The sequence below is a fragment of the Pan troglodytes genome, chromosome 22 (genome assembly GCF_028858775.2).
Source record: "Pan troglodytes isolate AG18354 chromosome 22, NHGRI_mPanTro3-v2.0_pri, whole genome shotgun sequence".
NCBI classification, from domain to species: Eukaryota; Metazoa; Chordata; class Mammalia; order Primates; family Hominidae; genus Pan; species Pan troglodytes.
Window position 1 is genome coordinate 17,595,789 of NC_072420.2, and position 9,965 is coordinate 17,605,753.

The following is a 9,965-nucleotide window of genomic DNA, read 5'->3' on the forward strand; positions in this document are numbered from 1 at the left end:
TATAATTAGGAAATGCTAAGTGATTATAGATGTGAAATGATTAATGATTGTACAACTTATCATTTTGTTGCAGTTGAGTTTACAATCTTAAAAAAACGTGTATGTGGCTGGCTTTATGTTTACTCGTTTGTGTGTTTGCTTGTTGTCTGGTGGTTTAAAACATTTTTTAGTAATATTTTATTTTTGCCCAACCTGTTGACCAGATGAGAGTCGTATGTAGCCATGCATTTTAAGTGTATCTTTTTTGAACAATAAGTTTAAATATATTTTATTTAGGAAAGAAGATATCCTATGTCATGTAATACATCTGGAGTATAAATGTTAGTGTGGAGTATTAGTAATCATGCCATTATCGTGCCATTTAGTTTAGTTTTATATTAACTCATCCAAATATTGTAAATTTTAGCACCATTCCAACTATAGACACAGATGTATATATTTAAGGCTGATAATAACTTCCTGTATTCTCTACCTAGTGAACAAGATCTTACTGTTTTATGAGAAAGTTATAATGTTACCAATTCCTTGAAACCAGTAACTAAACTAGTTTTATAAAAATTAAAATAAGCACGGCCTAACTCATACACAATTAACTTAATAGTTAATTTGGTTTTAATTATAGGCTCGTAATACTACATTCATGCCTCACAATTATATAATTCATACATGCATGTATGGATTCTTTTTTCTTTTAAAACTCATCATCAATTAGAATAGTTTAATTCCAAAATATTTACTATTGAAACAAAAGCAGTTCGTGAAAAATTTTTCAATAAACTACTTTTTAAATTCTCATGCACATAAATTTGTATTTAGTTTTGAATATTTATGAAGGCCTTTAATGGAGAATATGCATCCTTAGAACTCAGCATTTAAAACATTTACACTAAAGGATCAATATTATTTTTGACTCTTAATTGCATCAGATATTTACAACAAATTCTATATTAATAGGGGGCCCATGCAAGATGTTGCCCATTGGCATAAACCCGTAGATCCGATCTTGTGGTGAAGTGGACCGCACAAGCTCGCTTCTATGGGTCTGTGTCAGTGTGGTAATCTGACAAAATGCTATACACAGTGCCGTTCAACAATAGTTCAGTAAAATCCTGTTAAACTCCAGTAGATTATATGCTTTTGAAGTCATTATATTTTCCTTTGTTTTTAATGTTTATTTTAATCGCTGTCTGTCTTACAAGGCAGGCTTCAATTCTCAACAACTTGGAAGCGTTTATATCACACCCATTCAAGTTCGATTCCATGTACAGTAAATTGCATAAGAAAGTTGAACCTTTATAGCAGGGTTTGGACCAGGATCTGAATAGATTCTGTTCAGAAACTTCAGTGCATACTGTAGTGCTTAGTGTACCTCTTCAACTTCAGTAAGAAAATTAAAGACTACCATTGGATTTATATGTTTTTATTGAGCCTATTTCTCCTGAAAAAATGAGGCTGAATGCAATTGACTTTTACTATTAATTGCAACTAGAACTATGGCAGGTTAGATGGTCAGAAGACATTTTACGTGACCTATGCTGGAAACCCAAGTGTTTAGGTTAGTCCTATGAGAAACAGTTAGCAGCAAAGTTTACTGGTAAAATGTTAGAATATTATATCTATATCCTTGCCAAGCCCTTAGGTGTATGGCTGCCATATTTGGAGGAGCTGACTGAAGATATGATAAGGAGTTTGAAGCAACATTGGAAGCTGTGTGCATCCGGGTTGAGGTAGTAGGTTGTATGGTTTAGAGTTACACCCTGGGAGTTAACTGTACAACCTTCTAGCTTTCCTTGGAGCACACTTGAGCCATCGAGGAATTCTTCATCACTTTAACCTGATTGAGCCAATTTCTGTGCAAGAAAGTAATGTGTCATGAGTATCTTGGATCATTGATTTGGGCCTTATATTACATTAAAATGATCATTTCAGCCCTATTAGATTATTCCATTTGTATCTGCTTATGAACAATGTCAAAATGGTATTTCTAATGGGTTGTCACTCCATGTTCAAACATTTTAAGAAAATTGTAGGTAGTGACTTAAATTGCATTAATATTAAAGCTTTTTATCATCTGTAGATTAACAAAATTCAGACCTTAATTTTCAAATTGATCATTGGTCTATTTATATTGGCTGCTTAGACACTACAATAAAAAATGTCTGCTAGAGTTAATAGCTCCCATAGCACATTATTTGAGTTTTCCTTATGACACATCACTTTCTACCTTATGTTATGGCTATTTATGTGCTTGCTGATTTTTTCCGCACTAGACTGTAAGCCCCTTGAGGGCAAAGTCCATGTTTTATTTTTCACTGTATCCCCTCCAATGCCTTACTCATAATGAGCACTAAATATTTATTGGATTAGTAAATGGAGTATAAGACCTCACTCTGTGATGAGTTTCTATTGAATATTTGAATGAGTTATGGCAGTGGTCAAACATCTGAGTTTTATTTATTGCTTCTAAAACTGTTTAAATTTAATTCCTGGACTGCTCTGCATCAGTAATACATGTGTCGATTTTTGACTGTGTTGAATGTGTTCATTCATTCTAAACAGATAATTTAAAATTTTGAAGTACTTTTTATCTAGAATAAAAATAATAGAGTAAATTCATTTTTACTAATTAGTTCATGACAGTTTATGATCCTACACTTAGATAATTTATATTTCTGTTGAATTTAAATACCTTTCTTTCCAGATGAATCATTTTTAAAAGAAAAACGATGCTAAAAGAGCATCAATTTCAACTAAATATTCTATTTTAAGTCTCATTTAACAATATGATTTTTAAAAATTAGATTTGTGTCTTTTGTGTATTTCCCTCGTCTCCTGCCCTTTATTTTTGTACAGCTATATCTGTTGAATAAACCAGAAGCAACTAAACCAGAAACATGTCAATAAATTAATAATAAATATGTACATAAAGTATAATTTGAGAATGTGAACACATTTTTGTTTAAAGGAAAGGCACTTTATAATATTCTTTGTGTTACAAAGCAAATGGGACTCTTTGGAACCTTAGTTTGCTGTCAACTTTAGCAGCTGTTAGTGGTGTAATTTGTGTAGTGAGGCTATCTTACATAGATCATCTTTCAGACACAGGATTAAGTAGTTGTTGATGTTAGAACTTTAATTTAAGACTCCAAATATGAAACATGGAATACATTAAAGAGATGTTTAGATGCAAATATATATTAAGGACCTCAAGATACTGGCTATGTGGTGCTGACCTTTCTGGAATGCTCAGGCATCCAAAATATCTTAATACCTAGAACTTGCTAACAATGTAGTGAAGAAGGAATGGCTACCCCCAACATGTAGAACATGTGAGCCTTAGAAAGTGAATACCAGTCACTTCAAGCAAAATAATTTGATTGGTCTACAGTAGTAAAGACTCTTTCTCTCTGTGAAAGAAAAATATTTGCAAGGACTAATCAAGAAGCAATGAATAAGAGGCAGTAGACATAGACCTAAAACAAACAAACAAAAAGACATGAAGAGATGAAAAGGAAAGTGACTCATAGCAAATAGGAACACCATTGTGTCTAATGATGGCAGTTCAACCCACGGATGAGGGAAAGGGACAACTAAATGGGTAAACAATTGTATCTTTATAAATAGTTTTTTCCTTGAGAGCCTAGGATCCCTTTCCTATGTGTTTCTATGTATGTATCTCCCAATACTAGGTGTATTTATTTAGAAGCCAAATCTATTGATGGGCCAAATAGAATATGATTGCCAATAAATGTCTATTTCCTTACAGTGTAATGGAGTTAAGTGCCTCACAGAGGTCAAGTAAGATGTGCAGTTTAAGGATAATCTTACAAAAGTACTATAATGAATTGTTAGAATTACAGCCTCTTTTATATACTATCATCTAAAGTGAATGAGTATAATAGAAGAATAATTGAAGAATGGTGAAGATGTCTCTATGATTCATTATGTTAGTTATGTAGAAATCATAAGAAAAAATCTGACCAGGTGTGGTGGCTCATGCCTGTAATCCCAGCACTTTGGGAGTCTGAGGCAGGTGGATCACTTGAGGTCAGGAGTTCGAGATCAGCCTGACCAAAATGGTGAAACCCCGTCTCTACTAAAAATACAAAATTAACTGGGCATGGTGGCACACACCTGTAATCGCAGCTACTTGGGAGGCTGGGGCAGGAGAATAACTTGAACTCGGGAAGCGGAGGTTGCAGTGAGCCGAGATCATGCCATTGCACTGCAGCCTGGGCGACAGAATGAGACTCTGTTCTCAACAACACAAAACAAACAAAACAATAAGACAGAAAAAAATCTGCAAGGTGGAGGATATAGTTAGTACCAATGAAGAAAATTTTTAAAACTTCTCTGTAGGATAAGAACACTACGTGGAAGAATTGTATGTTTGCCTTTGATTCATAATAAATTTTGCTACTCCAGGTATGAGGGCTGTGTAACTTGCTACATGTTTATAAATAAATGGCAAATGTCAGATATACAAATTGATAGGATTTTTTGAGAAACCAAGATATAGGACCACTGCTGATGTTAGTTATTAAAAATAGTTAAATTATGTCTAAGAAATCAAAGCGAAAGATTGTTCATATAGAGGGCTTATGTTCAGCTATGGGGAAACAACTAACCAGACTGAATAATTTCCTTAAGAATTTTAAGTGGTCAAGTTTAACTGTAGACTGGCGTTTTCACATCTGGTAACAGAGTATGACAATTCAGGAAATTATTAAATATCAGTGAATCATACTTCGTTTAACCAATATTTCTTTTGATATTTTGGGGCACAAAGTTGGATATATCTTTATGTTCATACTGGTTGATTTACCTCAAATGCTTTGTGGGATGAGGCAGGAAGGTGTTTTAGAGTGGGAAGGGATGGAGGGAGAGAAGAAGGGAAGGAGGGAAGAAAAGTAAAATCAAGTGCAAAGCAATCAATTGAGCCTCACCAGAAAAGTCCATTATTAGTTTATAAGAACTAATGAGAGAAAGTAACTATGAGAGAATCAGATGAATTACTTGGCAATTGGACTGGGTCTTTTTGAAAAAAATCCAATAGTCCATGAACTATGTTATTAGAATAAATGAATGATTTCTGTAAATAATAATTTAGATTCTCTTATTCCCTATTATCAAATGCTGACTAATGAGCACAGGTGATTCCTCAAGATTACCCAAATGATCTGATACAGGATTCCGTCTTCCTGAGCATCATTTCACACCCATGGCTAGTTTCTCTGCTACAGGATAGAGGAATAACTCCTGAGGTAACTTATCTTAACTCTACCTATACTTGACCTCTAAAACCCTTTGGGAATGCTTGTGAAAGATATACCAGAAGAATACTTTACTCTTACTTTAATGCCTACTGCCCAAGCAAAACTAATACCTGTTATTATTATGTCATTTAACATGATAATATCATGTTCATCTACAAATCCTTTACTGATTCTCTAAGATAGAATTTCTCAGTTTTGAATCCTCAAGGCCCTTGCCACTTTCATTCCCACAGGGATTTCTCTGACTTCTATTAGTAGTATTTACAAGTGTCCAAAGGGACTGTGACTTGCCTTTGTACCTCTTGTAATGTACATGCTTTACTTTTTTAACTATGGATATATTGAATCAATGCCTGTCATCTTGAGTTGAACTTTAGATCATTTATGGGCAATGATGAGAACTGCTACGCACCTTACGATAAACTTGGTTTCAGCAGTAAAGTCATGGGTTACCCAAGACATCTCTAGACTCTCCAGAATGTATTGTCATGGTATTAGGAGTATTCTAACGGTGCCTAGGTCTGCAGCCCACTCTTGATTAAGCATGTGATATACCAGTGGAAATGATTTAGGCAACCAGCCAATCACTATAATTTGTAATAAATCTAAGCCCCTTTATGTAAGAAATCCACGTCTGTTTCAAACTGACAGCTCCTACCATAATGTTTAGCTTATAGGATCCATTCACCACTCCATTTTGGTGAATGAGCAAAAATTTTTTAAACAAAATAAAAAAGTGTTATATATTGGAGCAATTCTATATTTAAGTAGACTTCTTCAAACTTTTAAAGTTTAGAATTTAAAATAAATTAGAAATATCACTTTTGGGGGGAATTCTGTTTGATGATAATTCTTGATCTCTTAAAATTGGCATTGTCTTGTGTGTCCCTTAATTTTTAACCTTATTCTATGCTATGTGAAGGCGTGAATTAAATCATATTTCTCTCCTACATCCAATATCTCTTAAATCCCAATTTTGTTTCTCTTCATCTGAACTCTTAGAGTACTTATTTGACAACAATCATAGTCAGTCTGTGTTTCTAATTACTTTTTATATGTTTATGTAGTATATAAGAAGATTAGATCATATGCTGTATAATTTGTGTAAATTTGTACACAATAGGCACTTAATAAATTGTGCTTTATTGAAATTAAAAATAAAATTGACACTTATTAATGATAAGAACCTTAGAGATCAAATGGCCCATTTTCCAGATGACCAAACTGAGGCCCAGTTTCTTTAATGATTCTGCCAAGGTCAATCTACTAGTTATGGACATAACTCAGATTTCAAACCATTTCAGTGACCTATCCAAGAAGAAATATTTTAGAATTGCTGTCATTAGATTTTTAGTTAGTACTCCATTTTAATGTGTCATTAAACAAATTTTAATAAAGTTGATTGAAATTAGAGAATAGACTTTTGTTTCTGAAAGGCTATAAATCACATAGTAATTTAGCTTCAAGCTCAAATATGATAGACATATAATTAAAATGATTTAAAATAAACTCATCCTTTCAATTATTTCTTTCCAAGTACCATTGCACCCTCATTCTTCTAGGCAAAGAGAGGAAGTTATCTACCTCAGTTACATTCTGATATTTCTCCTCCTTCTAGAACACTTCTCCAAGAGAGGAGAGTATGGCCTAGCAGTTGGTGGTGTATCTTAAGCAAAAAGGAAAAAAACAAACTATATATTGTTCAATCTGTTAGCACTGTGTTGCTCAGAAAAATGAAAGTTAATATTAAATGGTAACCGTAACTAAATCCAACTTCAAGTTTCAATTGTTCATGCCCTCCATGAGATAGGCAAGATATTATGTAAGGTGCTTTCACAGGGATCATAAACTTAAGTAACTTCTGGGTCCAGGTAGTATAAGCCAGACTTTTAAGACAAGGGGAAGTAATGGGGACTGTGGTAGACCAAAGAAGGCATATTTACCTTTAAGATATTTCAAAATAGGCCAACGTCGTGGCTCACGCCTGTAATCCCAGCATTTTGGGGGGCCGAGGTGGGCGGATCGCCTGAGGTGAAGAGTTCAAGATCAGCCTGGCCAACATGGTAAAACCCCGTCGCTACTGAAAACACAAAAATTAACTGGGCGTGATGGTGGGCACTCGTAATCCCAACTACTCAGGAGGCTGAGGCAGGAGAGTCGCTTGAACTGGGAGGCAGAGGTTGCAGTGAGTTGAGATCACGCCACTGCACTCCAGGCTGGGCCACAGAGCGAGACTGTCTCAAAAAAAAAAAAAAAAAGATATTTTAAAATAACTCTTGTTAGTATGAATTTGGATCCCAAGGGCAGCCAGTTTTCCATTTCTGATATGAAGGTATCAGATAGTAAAGCAAAATTTCAAAAAACTTGTTATTTTGATGAAGCTAACAGCATCTTTTCATAAAGTTAAACTAGATAATTTGGGATCGTTTTACTACTCTCAAGTCATTATAAAGTTCATATAAAAGACAACTTCTATGCTGACATTGTTATTTCAAATACATATGTATGTTGCATGACAGTCGACATGGTTTCTTGAATTTAACTGACTAATGAAAAATATTCATTCATCAAGCAATAATTAGCAACCACAATATTATTTTGATGTCATTTTAATAAAAGAAGTGTAGTAGTAGTAGTAATTGTAATATTCTTGGTAGGAATATATAATTTTCAGTTTGTATTTGCATATAAACCTCAATGTACAAAAAATGAAATTCTTATAATTCTTATGCTCAGGTAATTGATGCTATAGATGGATAAATATATAGCATTTTCAAGTTAGAAAAAACAAAATGTTAAATAGAATGAAGACTAAGTTCAAGTATTCTCATCTCCATATAAAGTCGGGCAACTGAGTAGAGTTCAACAGTAAAGAAACATTGGTATTGTTAATTATATTTTATTGTGTTATAATTAAAAGACCAATTATACATAAATCTGGAATTAGATCAGGTTCCTGTCCATAAATTTTTGATATAATTTAATCCAGTGAATCTAAATGTGTAAAAGAGAAATGACAAAACCACTTATGAAAACACAGAGTTTCTAGTAGTAAAAAAACATGTATTGTCAATTTTGTTGTCTGTTGTAGAAGCCTTCTTATTTAATATAATTGGGATCAATAGTCAATGAGTTAATAAACTCAGATATTAAAATAAATTGATCTTAAAAACAAATACATACACACAACCTACATTTTATTTAAATTTTAAACACTTGATTATATATTTATTTGCCAATAATTTTATGTAAACCAAGAACATTTTTTTTGGTTTACGTTGTTGGTTACAGATTATAGTCATCCTTCCTTTCAATAAATCCTATAAGGCATCATATATGATTTCTAATTTTTCATTGCGTCATGAATGTCTTTAAGTAAGTTCAAATCCAATGCAAAGAAATCTAAGAGCAGAATTCTACTTTCTCCAATTTTTTTCTAAGCTTCTGAAATTGTCTTTCCCACATGTTATTCTATAGCATTATGGGTTTTTTTTAAGTGACTGAATTTTATTAAATCTTCCCTAAATATTCAACTTAGAGGTATAGAACAACGATTCTCGTTTTCTTTACAATTATATTTCAATTTGTTTATGTGATATTTAATTAAATTGTGTAATTCAATATATGCAAAACTGGCATAAACTGGTTTGGGAGCAAACGTAATGGACTCCAGGGAGGCATGTAAACCACTTGGTGGGAGCAGACATGTTCAACTGGGTGTTCCAGAAATCTTGATGGCGACGGAACTGTTCTCTCTGCACTGTCCAAAACAATAGCCACTGGCCACATGAAGCTATTGAGCACTTGAAGTACGTCTAGTGTGACTGAAAAATGAATTTTAAATTTTAGTTAATTTTAGTTGACTCAAATTTAAATAGCTACATGTGGTTTGCAGCTAAGGCAGTAGGCTGTGCCGTTCTAGAGAGTAGTTCACTTGCATTTAGCATTTAGCAGCCAGGATATCTGTTAAGAATATCAGATAATCTGCAAAGTGGCTAATGGTTAAGAATACTACTGTAGTTGAATTAAGATACACTTAGGAAATGCAGATTGATTTGGAATGTGTTTGTTTTGCTTTTTTTGTTTCATTTTATCATCTTTTACATTTGTCTTTTTTTCTATTTGAGTCTAAATTTAGTTTTGAGGAATTTTTAAAACTTTATTCGAAATAAGGAAGCCAATGAGTAAAACGTTAAACACTACAGAGATTTACAGCTCTTTATGTAGCATTCAATTCAACCGAAAACTAATCAGAAAGTAATGACATTCCTTCTCATATTGGCAAAAAGAAAGTTCTTAATTCAGGATAATAGATCCATAGGAACCATAGGATGAATTTGTTGAGTCTTTAGAACCTTTGAAATATTTATATTAATAGTTTAAATGTATGCGAATGTGCTTGTATTTGTTTTGTTTGTTTGTTTGTTTTTGAGATGGAGTCTCACTCTGTTGCCCAGGCTGGAGTGCAATGACACAATCTCGGCTCACTGTAACCTCTGCCTCCCGGGTTCAGGTGATTCTCCTGCCTCAGCCTCCTGAGTAGCTGGGATTACAGGTGTGTACCACCATACCCGGCTAATTTCTGTATTTTTAGTGGAGATGGGCTTTCACCATGTTGGTTAGGCTGGTCTTGAACTCCTGACCTTGTGATCCACCTGCCTCAGCCTCCCAAAGTGCTGGGATTACAGG

The 9,965-nt window shown here is 33.7% G+C and overlaps 2 non-coding genes across 2 annotated transcripts; both read left to right on the forward strand.

The window, feature by feature from the left end:
- Window positions 1-974: 974 nt before the first annotated feature.
- On the forward strand, window positions 975-1,055 carry MIR99A (microRNA mir-99a). Its single transcript, NR_032012.1, has one exon. It is a non-coding gene; the product is annotated as a microRNA mir-99a (primary transcript).
- A 659-nt stretch (window positions 1,056-1,714) lies between these two features.
- On the forward strand, window positions 1,715-1,797 carry MIRLET7C (microRNA let-7c). The gene has a single exon (NR_035551.1). It is a non-coding gene; the product is annotated as a microRNA let-7c (primary transcript).
- The last annotated feature ends 8,168 nt before the right edge of the window (window positions 1,798-9,965 follow it).